The sequence below is a fragment of the Pinus tabuliformis genome, chromosome 4_2 (genome assembly GCF_031772625.1).
Source record: "Pinus tabuliformis cultivar Carrire ecotype Pingquan chromosome 4_2, CPIR1, whole genome shotgun sequence".
NCBI classification, from domain to species: Eukaryota; Viridiplantae; Streptophyta; class Pinopsida; order Pinales; family Pinaceae; genus Pinus; species Pinus tabuliformis.
The window spans coordinates 295290055-295303146 of record NC_142304.1 but is presented as its reverse complement, the minus strand read 5'-3'; positions in this window follow the sequence as shown (position 1 = coordinate 295303146).

Genomic DNA, 13092 nt, shown 5'->3' with positions numbered 1-13092 from the left:
GGGCTGACCTGGGCTTCCTATATCATGCTTACAAACTGTAGATTGATCTTCTTTTTAGGCAGCTTTGTAAGGCACATCATTGTGGTCAAACAATCTTTCAAGAGGAATTAGACCCTTAGGAATATGGTTACTACGAAGCTGGACTATGCTATTCTTGCCAATCTTATTTCTAAGCTGGGACTTGGTATTTTCTAACAAAGCATCATTATTTTGGTCAACTTGCAGTTCAGAGAACTCATCAATGACTTGAAGGAACCTATTTATCTCATCATCGTCATCAAAAACCTTCCAATGGTGAACATTATCAGGCAAGGAGGGTCTATACTTCATTTGTACCTCATAAACTAGTTTTGGAGGTGATGGAGGGATGAACAAACTAGCTGAAACAACAAGGGAATCAACAAGCTGATTTTGGGCTCTAGGAATGTATGAAATGCAGAAAAAAGCAAAGAAATTTTTGACTCTCCATACCTCATCTCTGTATTCTCTCAGCCTCGGATGCTTTGCTTGGAATGTTTTATTTACTTGCTGAATTATCAGATCAACATCTCTGAATACCTTCAGATTTTTTATTCCTTTGTCTTTGGCTGCATGAAGGCCCAACAACAGTGCTTCATATTCTGTTATGTTGTTTTTCACCTGAAAAACCAGCTTTAGAGACAATTGAACTCTTTCTTGTTGTGGAGATACTAGCACCACCCCTGCTCCTGCAGTCTCTTTGGTACATGCTCCATCAAAGAACATCTCCCAAATCTGACCTCCTATATCATGCTCAGCCTGAGCTGTTAGTTTCCTGAGCTGCAATGAGGCCTTCTGAGATTCTTCTATTTGGAGTATGCATGATCCAAAATCAGTGTCCACTGCATATATGGGATGGTTTGTAGGATTCTTCTCATCACTAATGATATATGCCAGTTGTGCTTCTCTATATAACCTCCTTCTTTCTCCTGCAAACACTGGGATAGTTGCATAAGATAGATCATTCTGTAATGTCCCACCTAGTCTCTTAATCCACCCTCTAGACAACAACATACCAAACTTAGGAGGGACATCAGCCACCACTATATCCATCATCATACTCTTCATGGGCAGCTGGGTTAAGGTAATGGCCATATCCTTAATCAATCCAAGGTATTTTACCTTCCTTGAATCAAAAGAGAACAAATCATGATAGGGTCTAGTGATATCAAGGCCTAACTCTTCCATGACAACTTTAGGCATTAGATTGTGGTTGGCTCCTGTGTCTAGCAGGCAATTGTGGAGGATTTTATCATGGATAGTTAATGAAACATAGAAAGATGGAGAATTATTATCAGCAGGTTCAATCATGGGGCTAAGCACAATAGCAGGCTTGTCATCTTGCAAATTGACAGAGTCAATGGAGGTTTGTTTAGATTCTAGTTCAAGGGCTTCAAGGATGGGTTTTCTAAATAATTCACTCTTCACCAACTCAGCCAGAGGCATAGATATTTTCAATTTCTGAACTTCTGACTCAAAACTGAAAGAAGAGAATAATTTATCAGCAGTTTTTACCTCTTGAACTAGAGCTTTGAGGGTGACAGGATCAGCTGCTGGTCTTCTTTGCCTGGTATTCTGTGGCGCTGTTTGGGCAGCAGCTTCTTGTGCAACATTTTCTTTGGCATTCTTTGCATTGGATCTTAGATTATATTTTTGCTGCTGCTCACCAGATTGCAGAACAACACCGCTATCCCACCTCTGACTGTTTTGTTCTTGCAGCAATGACTCTTCATATTCGGCCAATGTTAAAAACGCAGCGTTGCCTTTATCTTCCATGCAGTGAATTTCATCCTCATCTTCTTCAAATTTTTCCCCCTCCATGACTACATTTTGAAAGGGAGCTTTAACTTTATGATCTTCTTTTGTTTCTTCACCCCTTTGCATAATTTGTAACTGCTCATTTGCTTTTTTGAATGGGTTTGGATTTCTTGGAGCAAATATGTTTTGCTGCCTTGTTTTCCTTGAAGTCTGCTCAACCTTTAGCTTAGAAATTTCAGCAGCCAATGACTCTATCATCTTAGTCATTTTGTCTAATTTAGGCTTTGAAGTTAAGGCAAGGGAAGAAGAAGCCTCACCTCTCGGTCTTCTTCTATCAACTTGACTCTTTAACTTCTCTGCTGCCATAATATTGGATTCCACCTCCAGGGCTGCAACTTGCATATCACCCAGAGTAGCATATCGTCTTTCTCTCAACAATAAATAGAAATCAGAGTCAAAAGCATTGGCATATGTTAGTTTGGTGGCAATGGGGGTAGGCTTTACCTCAGCTGGTATTTTACTATACATTTTATTAAATCTTTTATTGAAGTCAGGAAGAGACTCACCCTTTTCTCTTTTCAAGTTTCCAAACTCAGTATGATAATACAACAAGTCCTTCTTATCTCCCCATTGCTTCAAAAATGCATCATCTAATGCTTCAATATCTGTTATAGATCTCTGGGGCAATTCTCTAAACCACTTCCTAGCCTCTCCATCAAGGCTCTGGACAAAAACTCTCATCCATACATCATTCTCACTTATATCTAAATTATTAGCATAACTGTAAAAAGCTTCAAGATGTTCTTCTGCTGTTACTCCCTCTGTTCCAGTAAATTTAGGCATATACTTTTTATATTCACCCACAGGCATAGGATTTAGGGGCACAGGCAATACCAAAGGTCCATATCTAGCAGCAACAATCCTCTCAATCTTAGTAGGTGCTTGCTGTCCTGCCATGTTTGGAATATGTGGAAGAATACTAACAGATGGATCAGTAGGAAATAATGCAATGGATGGCAGAGATATTGGGATGTTTTGAATAGTATGGGAAGCTTTATTTGGACTGAGGTTCAAAGGGGAACTAACTGCACAAGGGGCTGAACTAATATCTGAAAGAATTTCTTTATTAACAGTGCTGGGCTCTAAGACTTCAAACTGTAATTCTCCAGCTATGAATTCATCTTTCAGAGATAAATCAGAGTTTTTAGGCTTACCTGATCTTGATGCCCCTTTCTGTGATGATTTCTTCGATTTGAAAATTCTCTTAGGGTCATGCAATGGTTCAGCTGGAGATTTCTGAGGATTTCTTCGAGTATGCCTCCCAAACTAAGCTAGAAATTCAATGTGGAGTCACCAGACAGATGATTACAACCAACGTCTGTGTTCAAACCTTGTCTGTCATCAAAGCTTGAAACTATGTCGTTCTCCCAGGGAAGCTTGAGCTCCGATTCTTCTTTCCCCAGCAACGACGCCAATTAATGTTATCACCCCAAGAAACTCACCTAGGTTGTATATCAGTGATGGTTAGGAACATTACAAATTCAACAATTATGTTGGATAAAATGATGGATAAATTGAAGATATGTTGCACATTCAAGCCAGATAACCACTCCTACTATGATTAACCCCAGACATGGGTGAACACCCCTAAACTACAAGGATTTTAACCAACAACTACTCACGGTTTAAGGTAAAGGTGATGATGGAGAAGACTCATTGCACCAGAAGATGCACAGGACCCTGTGATGGCCAGCTACAACTAGTTAGAAGATCTGTAAAACTATTATTTAATACACAGACAGGATGACAACTCCCTGGTATTAAAACAACAACAATTTCAATGAACCACTAAATTATAACACAGAGGTGGGATGACAGCCCCTCTAATGCTAAACATTTACAGCACATCAAATAAATGCAAAGCAGGCACAACCTGGAACCTAGAAGAAGTGAAAAGTGAGCAAGTGACAGCAAAAGAAGCTTGTATTAGTTGGAAATCAAGACCAGAAGCTGCAGGTCTCATAGTATTTACAGTCTCCAGAAGTTGAAGGCTACAACAGACTAACATTCATAAAACACTCATCATCCTCTTACATTTTGCTTTTGGGTATATATGGAGTTTGTCTACAAAATTGCTCTACCATGCTATGTGTGGAGGGGTCATAACTGACCACCAACCACCTTTACAATCTAATACGGGCTTTTGATACAAATCTGACTGTGTTTGTAAATGGATTTGACCCTCTCTAGTGCCCTGCAGTCCTCCTTGGGCAGGTGGAGTGTAATATGGATGAATTCCATGACTGATAAATGCACTGATCTTGCTCGAGGCATGTCCTCTTTCTACTCGGCCATACTGCGTATTGAATGCAGTTTCCTGTTGCGCTGTACAGCTCCATGCCTGCTTTAGCACATTCAAACATCAAAGGTCCATACATGAATAGCTTCTCTATCGGGTCCGCCTTTCAGGTCGCAGTCGCATATTGTAGCCGGCCAATCCTTTGCTTCTCCTTATATTTGAAAATCTATAAAAAACGCTGCAAAACATGAAGAATGCCTCCCTCCGGACTTCAAATATTAAACAATTTTGTTTCGGAAACCCATCGGGTCCGGGTTTCATCGCATCGCGCGCATATATGAAAAGGTTATGCACCCTTGGTTTTCCCGATTGCGATCTGCCGATGCGATCTGGGCCGATACCGCCGATCCCTTGCTTTTCCTTATATTTGGAAATCCATGAAAAACGCTAGAAACAATGAGAAATTGCCTTTGGCGGACTTCAAAAAATATATATTTCACTTTCCGGACCCTTTCGGATCCAAGCCTCATCGCTATCGGCACTCGCCCAAGGCTTCCTTTGTATTTCATTTATTGACCAAAATTTACCAAATACATTGAAAATGGCTTGCGCGCGGACTTGAAATTTTATAATAAAATCTTTGTAATGCCATCGGGTCCGGCTCATCGGATCGCATGCATGTCTTATATGAAAGCCCTGCCCCTTTGAAAGTGCTGATTGCGATATTTCTGCGGACCCGACTACCCCATTATAGCATGATTAATAGAAATATCGCATCCGATAGGGCAATCGGCCATTGGCCATCGACGATGTTATAAAACATGGCTTAAAAGGAACCCTGCTGGAAGCTGCGATTGCGATCCACCGATGCGATCTGGGCCATTGATCAGTGCACGTGATTAACAGTCCACATGGAATCGCCATATCGCAATCGCAGTGCCGATGATGTCTGCGCTGATACCCCCGATCCGCCTCTGTCGATTGCGACCTGCCGATGCGATCCAATCACAATCGCTGATCAGCAGTGTCCTGTGCCTATTCATAAGTCTTCCTTTGCGACCTGCTGATCCGATCATTGGCGATCGTTGTTCGGCGGTGTCTTGCGTCGCTTGCCACTGCCTGCCTGTGCCGATTGCGATCTGCCGATGCGATCTGGACCCTTGATCGGCCAGATCGAACGACTGTTGTGCATTTGGACTACTAAGACTGCGATTTTGGTTTTTTCATGGTTTTGGAGTGTTTTTGCCTCCCGATAGCGTATTTTTGCTCTCCTAAGGGCTTTCCTCTTACGATGGTTTTGATTGGTGGAAGGCCTTTAACCAAAACTTGGAGATTTCAACAGCGTGCATGGATCCCTTGGTATGAATTTACGTGGTTTGCAGACTTTGAGAGTGTTTTGAATCCAGTTTTTATCCTTTTGTATAGCAGAGCTAACAGGGCCAAGTGTGCGTAGCCATTCAATACCGAGGACAATGTCGCACCCTCCCATGTGTATGGAAAACATGTGGGTCTCTAACTGATAATCCCCCATTTGAAGTTTGAAATTTTCACAGTGGCCTTCACATTTCATTGTCCCCCCATTAGCAATTTGGACCTGGAAGTTAGAAACTGCTTAAAAAAAATAATGCACTGCTTCCGTGACTCTTTGATGCATAAAATTATGTGTACTTCCACTATCAATCAAGACTTCTACTGGGCGATGCTTAATAAAACCTCTGATTTTGAGAGTTTGGGGCAAAGAAATCCCTGCCAAATCATGCAATGAGATAACTGTTTCTTCAGGTACATTGTCCTGCTAGTTGTCCTCTTCTTCCTCGTCTGGTTCCTCAAGTGGTGGGGCTTCCTCTGATGAACTGTGATTAGTAGCATCAATTTGAAAGAATTTTGGCTCCTTGCATTTGTGCTTGGGGGAGTATTTCTCATCACAGTAGTAACATAATCCTTGCTTTCTTCTTCCACCATTTCTACTGGTGACACCTTTTGAACCTTGAGTGTTTGGGTAGTGCTTTGAGCCTGTGGGGGGTGACCCTTGGCAATGAAATTTGGGCGATTGGATTGGGTTGCTAATGCACGTTATACTTCATGAGCTATCCTGCAAACCTACAACCATGATCTAGGGTGGTGCAGTCAGACGTGGGCTTGTATGGATTCTTTGAGACCACTGACAAAACATTCCATGGAGAACTCATTGTGTAGACCTCCAGTGCGGAAAGCGAAGGCTTCAAAGGTGGCAATGTATTTTTTCATTGTTCCTGTCTGTTGGAGCTTAGTGAGACGACCCAAAAAATTAGATTCATGGTCAAAGAGATCCATAAGAGTTTTTTTGAATGTCTCCCAAGTCAAGGGCCTTCCATAGCAACATTGATGCCATTGCCACCATTGCCATCTTTCATTGTCCAAGTACATGATACCCACACTAAGCTGAGTCGCATCATCCAGGAGGTAATTCAGTGTGAAATATTGCTCCATTTTTGCTATCCATGTGACTAGGTGAGAGCCATCAAATTTATACATGTCTAGCTTGGGTGGTCGCATATGGGTATGTTGGTGGGTGCCAAAGAGGTGAAGAGATTGGCTAGACTCGCCCTCAATGTTTTCATTTCCAATATATGCCTCCATGCATGCCTCCACCTTACCCTTAGAGAGTGTTGCATTTAAGTTCTGTAGTTGCAACACGACCTCGTTCAATGTTGATTCAAGTTTGTCGATCCTCTCATTCGCCATAGCTTGAGTTCTAGTTTGTACCATGCACCGATCCGATGTACTTGAAATTTGGGACCGCCCAAATGTTTGGCACTAACAATTGAATGGTACCATCTTGCTCAGCTTGTCGTCCTGATTCTGATGGGCTAAGTCACCAATAAGCGCCAAAAGTCCTGTGAAAATCACGCCTAGGTATAGGAACCCACACAACTACTCAGATTTGGATGGTGGATCTGATGGATCTAAGAGATCTGAATGGCTGATCTGAGAGATCTGAATGGAGGAACTGATTGCTACTACAGGTCTGATGGATCTGAGAGATCTAAATGGCTGATTTGAGAGATCTAAATAGCGAAACTGATTGCTACTGTGGATCTGATGGATCTGATACATCTGAATGGCTGATCTGATAGATCTGAACGACGGAACTGATTGCTGCTGCAATGACAAAACCCCACTTGCGAGATCTGATCTGGCAAAGATTATGTGTGATCCAGAGATAGATCAGGGAACTATGGTCTCCAGGAGTGTTAGGTGCTATAGATCGCAATATACATAAGGGTCTGATAATAGTACTCGGCCCAATTTTTCAGGGCACAAACCAAGGAGGATTAACTGTACCCTTAGCTGTACAACCAAACTACCCTATCATATGTGGGAGTAATCTCTCTGAGTGCTATTCTCAATGTACTGTAGCAGCAAGATGGCCGACGGTTTATCTATGGCAAGGTTTCAAGGGAGCTAGGGGGCTTCTGATATACCTAGAGGGTACTTGGAAGACAGTCCGTGCGTAGTTCTGTTTAATGCGCTACTACTCAAAGGGGTACCCACAGGGGTTACAAGGGAGTCCAACAAGCGTGACCACCTCTTGTATTTCCTGCATGCATACCTCCCCAAATCCGCAGGTTTATGTGCTCAACGACAAGTCCCGTGGTTTAAAGATGCTGGAACACATCTCTAGCCAAAAAAAATAAAAAAATCTAAAACTTGGAGATCCCACCGGCCCTCGAAAGCGCTCTGATACCACTTGTTATGCTCTTAGCTTGCAAGATGATACTAGAATACCAATTATGTAAAGAAATATACCTAGAACATAGAACAATGAGAAATAACAACAATTATTTTATTATTCAGAAAGCAATTTTCACTTGCCTCTTCGAGGGGGCAACCTCCAATAGAGCTGAGCTCAAATACAAAATAAGACACAATGCTCCCCGAGGGGAGTCTCTATCCTTTATATAGGATTCGTACATGCAATACCATGGGTAAATACCATGGTTCTTATTAATACCATCTATCTAATACCATGGCTCATTTGCAACTAATTGTGGTCCCTTCATTAAATGCGGGTTAACCACTTACAATTATTAATATGGGCTTTATTGATTCTTTACTTAACTGTAACTATGACTTGATCCTATTACATAAATAAGGGGGGTAGGGTGTGACCCTAACACTATCTTCACTCCCTTGGAGCAGATGTTTGGGCAATTGTGGAAGGAGGTTACCAAATTCTAGCCGCAGTTCCCATAGATGCAACAGAAAATAAGACGTATGAAACCAATGCCAAAGTTGTCAATGCATTATTTGGAAGTCTGGAAGAATCATAATTTGTCAAAGTTATGCAGTTAAACACAACAAAAAGAAATATGGGACAAAATCATTCAAAGTTATGAAGGTGATACCAAGGTAAAAAGTGCTAAATTCCAAACTCTTAGAATTCAATATGAAACTCTCAGAATGCTTAATGATGACATTATTGCTAGTTTCTTTCTATGTATAGATGAGATTGTAAATCGCATGAAAAATCTGGGTGAAGAAATAAAGGACGCCACTTTAGTAGAGAAAATCTTAAGATCTCTAACTCCCAAATTCAAGTCAAAAGTGTCTGCCATTGAACAAAAGAAAGATCTGCAGACTCTTACTGTTGTTCAACTTCACGGAATCCTGAATCATTTTGAAATGAGTAAAGGATGTCCCTCATAAGTCAGAGAAGCTGCATTTAAAGCATCTAAAAAGGGAAAATAAAAGGAAGAACACAAGGAATTAGGATATATATCAAAAGAAGATGAGGTGAACTTTGTAAAGAAACTTCAACATGGCACCGGAAGGTTCAGAGGTAAGATTCCCTTCAAATGGTTTTCATGTGGTAGAGTTGGCCATTATGCTGCTAAGTGTCCTCATAAATACAACCATGACAAAGGGAAGGATAATGCAATAGATAATAGAAGATGTTTGACAATAGAAGAAGTTATTATACTCATGAAGATAGTGATGGCTTGTCAAATAGTGAAGAAGGAGAATCTTATCAAGATCTTAAATTACTCATGGATTTTGAGAAAAATACTAATGAGTCTAATGATAAATGTGTGGATGCTTTAGAGGAAAAAGTTTTCTTTGAAGAAATTACTCAACTCAAAATTTGCTTGAAATAAAACAAAGTATCCATAGATACATTGAAGCATCAACTCATAGAAAAATAAAAGTACAATGAGAAGTTAGAATGTGAAGTAGTAAGTCTAAGAAACGAACTTGAGAAAATTAAAACTCTGAATCTTAGATTTACTAAAGGATTTGAAACCTTACATGAAATTTTCAAGGTATGATGCTCTTCTCTTATGAATATAGGTCTTGGATACACTGGAGAAACATCTCAAACAAAAGATTCTCCAGCCACCACTAGAAGCTATCTAAATGTAGCAAAAACAAGTCAGCAAAGCTTCAGCCCTCAACAAAACAATAAAGGCATTCCACATGTAAATCATGTCCACTCTAATCCAAGCATGAACACCAATCAAAAGGTAAACAACACTAGAAGATTATATGATCACATAAATTTCTTCTTTAATGGACAATGTTTCTCATCTCATATTTTGGTCATAAGGCTGCTCAATGTGTTGCATACAAAACCATCATGACTAGAGAAGCAAGAAAACAAAGGAATGAGATAGGAGTCAAGAAGAACACTTATAATAACTTCTCACCTCTTAAAGATGAAATTAAATGCTCATTTTGAAATAACTTTGGACATGAATAATCTAAATACAGGAGAAAACTACAGCCAACATCTCAAAAAGAGAAAATATCAACAAATTCTACGGTATGGCAAAGGAAGAGTTACAGTTTGAAAGATGTGGAATAAAATTGTTTGTAGAAGGAAAAGAAAATCAATGGTACATTGATGGCGGATGCTCAAAACACATGACAGGTGATAAAGATAAACTTATTTCATACAATGCTTTAGAGAAAGAAAAGAATGTCACTTTTGGAAATGACTCACCTGCTTTCATTAAGGGTAAATGTTCTGTTTTTATAAGAGAAAAGGTTAAAGCTAGCAATGTTATGTATGTTGATGGATTAAAGCATACTTGTTGAGTGTTAGCCAAATGAGGTGGTATTTCGATCAAAAGAATGTGTGGTTCGTGAACTTGACACAGGAAAGACCATAATAAAAGGAACAAGAACCCTGAGAAATCTGTATATATTGAAAGGTGGCCAAGAAAAATTTTACCTAGGCAAGGCAGAGGAAAACTGGTTATGGCACAGAAGGTTGGGACATCTAAGCTTCTCTCAAATAAGAAAATCAAGCAGGCTCAAAGCTATTCATGATCTACCCAACATCACCCTACCAGAAAGTACCATATGTAAGTCATGTCAATTCGGTAAGAAAACCAGAGTTTAATTCAATGCCAAAGAAGGATCAAAAAGTAAGCCTCTTGAACTTATACATACTAATTTGTGTGGACCAGTAAAGAAAAAGTCACCTCATGGAGAACAATACTATATCTTATTCATTGATGAATTTTCTAGAATGTGTTGGATCGGTTTATTGAAACACTAAGATGAAGAATTTGATAAATTAAAAGTCTTCAAAGCATTAGTTGAAAATGAATTAGATCTAAAAATCAAATGTCTCATATCTGACCGGGGAGGAGAATACATATTAGATGAATTCTTTGATTTCTATGAACAACATGGCATAAAAAGACAATTTTATGTAGTTATAACTCCTGAACAACATGGTGTGGCAAAAAGAATGAATAGAATTGTTCAACAAATGGCATGTGCTATGCTTGATGAGTCTGGAACTCCTGACACCTTCTGGGGTGAAGTTGCACATACTATGGTAAATATTCTCAACAAGACTCATGTTTGAGATAATAGTGATAAAACTCTGTATGAACTTTGGTATGGTAAGCCTCCCACTGTAAAGCATTTTAGAGTTTTTGGAGGCAAATGTTTGATAATAAATAATGATGAAAAACTTGGTAAGTTTGAAGCTAGAGTAGATAAAGGAATTATTCTTGGTTACTCATGAATCAAAGGATACAAATGTTACAATAAGATACTTCGGAAAATTGTTGATTTCATGATGTTGTGATTGATGAAGCATGCACATATCCCAAAAAGGTCAAGAAAAGAGGATGATGACGATGAATGGTTTCCCACACCAAATCAAAAAGATATAGAAGAAGAAACTAATGAAACAACATAAGAATACACATCAGACACAGAAAAGGATCCATCTAGGTACGTTCAAAAGAATCATCCAGAATACAAATTCTAGGAGAAAAGGAATCTGGGGTACAAACAAGAAAAACCCTTGTAGGATCTCCTAGTTATCTATATTTATTATCCACCATTGAACCACAAAATGTAAATCAAGCTAGTAAAGATGAATGTTGGGTTAAGGCCATGGATGAATGACTTGATCAAATTGAAAGGAATGATACTTAGGAATTGGTTCCAAGGCCTCATGATAAAAATGTTATTGGGACAAAATGGATATTCAAAAATAAGTTGAATGAAAATGGAGAGGTCAATAGGAACAAAGCTATACTTGTTTATAAAGGTTATGCTCAACAAGAAGGTATAGACTTTGAAGAACATTTGCACCAGTAGCCAGACTTGAAGCCATAAGAATGTTTCTTGAATTTTCAAGTTTTTGACATTTCAAAGTTTGTCAAATGGATGTAAAATCTACTTTCTTTAATGGAGATCTAGAAGAAGAAGTATATATTGAACGACCATAAGGATTCATTTTAGGGAATGATGAAAACCTTGTATGAAAAATCAAAAAGGCTTTATATGGGCTAAAACAAGCTCCATGGGCATGGTATTATCATCTTGACAAATATATTCAACAACAAGGTTTCACAAAAGGATCCGCAGACAACAACTTGTACACAAAAATTGAGGATGATAAACTGCTAATTATTGTTGTTTATGTTAATGATATCATCTTTGGCAGTAATGAAGAATCTATGAATCAAAACTTTGCTTCTGTTATGCAACAAGAATTTGAAATGTCTTTACTTAGGAAACTAACCTATTTTCTTGGTCTACAAGTGAAACAAGCAAAATATGACATCTTTCTCTCACAAACAAAATATCTCAAGCAGATTATGAAGAAGTATGGGATGGAAGAGTGCAAACTTGTATGTACTCCCATGATGACAAGATGTATCCTCAGACCTAATGATGATTCTCCCGCAGTAAACCAACCAAAGTACAGGTCTATGATTGGCTCTGCTTTATCTAACAGATACCATACCAGATATCATGTATGCAATTGGGATTGTTGGATGTTTCCAAGCCAATCCAAAGGAATCACATCTTTAGGAAGTAAAGAGAATATTCAAATATCTCAAAGGAACCCAAGAATTTGGTCTATGGTATCCTAAAGTGTTACAGGGAAAAGTGTCTATATAGAACTGCTCTATCCCACTAAGGTGTGGCAGCTACCTTAGAAACAAACAAAGTAAAGTCTACTTTCATTTTCTTTTATGAAAGATAGATGAGAGAAGAATAGGAGACCAACCTCTGTCTTGCGCTTGGCTCCTTGTTCGGTTCCTCTCTCTTCTGATAGTCTTTTGCTACTTGCCTTCTCGTATACCCAGCTTCACAGAGTACCTGTAGGATCAAAGCAACATAAAACTATACAAGAACATGGATCTATTATCATAAACAATCTAGGGTCAGATGTAAATTGACCATACAAATGCACAAAACATAGATTACACAAGAGTATGGAAGAAAACTAGAATAGCTTTATTGATAATCAAGAAAAAGCCAAGAGAGTTACAACCAGCTGTTCTGACCCAGCATCATCCTCTCAGCAAGTGAACCCTTCTTCACCTCATACAAAGCTTAGATCACCCAACACTATGGTGTTGCCTCAAGAAACTAACAGCAATTCCTTACAAGATGCAAAATTCCAGCCTCTGGATCTCTGGGATGAGGGATCCATATATAGATATCTGTAATGGAGATGAGTCAGCTTGTGATTTGATTAGTGTCTTCCTTCTGATAGT